Genomic DNA, 1,411 nt, shown 5'->3' with positions numbered 1-1,411 from the left:
AGAACTTATTATATATTTTTATTTTTCTCTATACAACTCGAAAGATAATGAATTGAGAAACGAATTCCGAATAAATTGATTAAGAGAATATGAGGCTATAGAATCTCTCATAAAGCAAACAAGTGTCAGGTGATTAACGTTGAGACAGTTCAGTTGTTAAAAAGTAGGGCATTTGGAACCTGAATTCGTGTATTTTAGAGAAGCACGGCATCCATCTATTAATATAGGCATATAGTAGTAAAGATAAGATAAAGCTTTCGGAAAGACACAATTAAGCTAACATTATTTTGCCATGTATTATTATGCCATAACAATATGTGTCCAAAGTGTTAGGTCTATTTGACCGGACAAACTGATAAAGTATTGCATGTAAGTATGTAACTTACGAAGAATACTGGTATCCATATGACGGAACATTGATATACTAATTTTAATTTTCTGGGTAAAATATAGAAATAATATATATGTTTTGGGTTCGATCCCCGAATCCCTCATGGGAGCAATCTTCAACCTGGTTACCCGGGTCAGGCTTTTCTTACGGTAGAAACCGGCCGCGTAATTCCTAACTAATATTCAAAATCAAATATCCCTCTTATCTTAAACAGATAAAATAAGATAAGATAACAAACTCCAATTATAAAAAAGGACCGAAGACTCTTTTAGGTACGACACTCGTTCCTAATCTTCACCTATATCTCTAAGATCCATTTTGATTTGAGCGTCAAAATATCTTTGCTGGTACCAACCCCACTGCTCCAAAATCCAATTGCGTCATCACATCGACTGACGAGTCCTTGATCCATCCTACAACCCGTACTAATGACATTTTGTACATTGGCGCTGTCTGTGGGACTTGTCAGGTCTTGGCGACGTGACGAAAGAATTCGAGAAGTGGTTCTCGAGCCATCACCACAAACCAGACCCACTAAACACAACGCATGAGCTACGGAACAACGACCCCCCACCAAACCACAAGAGGATAACCAGAATAGTGGACTGCCAACCAACCCCTAACAGACAGCAACCACGAGAAGACGACAGCCAACTCGAAAAAACCAGAACAACCAACAACCTAGGTGAGAAGGCGATCTAGATAATTCAAGAGCTCTCTGAAAGGGTCCAAACTCTGGAGGCCAAGGTCGCTTCCAAAGAGCGATATCTGCCAGAACACACAAGCCAAGTGACCTACAAAAGTCGATCACGGCAAGAAATCAGGAGCGAAAAGTCACCCGACCGGCGTCACAGCAAACGCCGGAATCACAACGTTTCCCGAGAGCCAAAGTGCCGTTTTGACGACGACGACAAAAGGCACCGCCGAGACCCTAAAAGGACAAGGAGCGAGCACGTGATAATGGGAACTGCCCCGTTTACCGAGAAGATCCTAAAAGCCAAGTTACCAAAGGGTTTTGAC

Source organism: Arachis ipaensis, chromosome B06 (assembly GCF_000816755.2).
Source record: "Arachis ipaensis cultivar K30076 chromosome B06, Araip1.1, whole genome shotgun sequence".
In the NCBI taxonomy this organism is placed as follows: Eukaryota; Viridiplantae; Streptophyta; class Magnoliopsida; order Fabales; family Fabaceae; genus Arachis; species Arachis ipaensis.
This window is presented reverse-complemented; position numbering follows the sequence as displayed.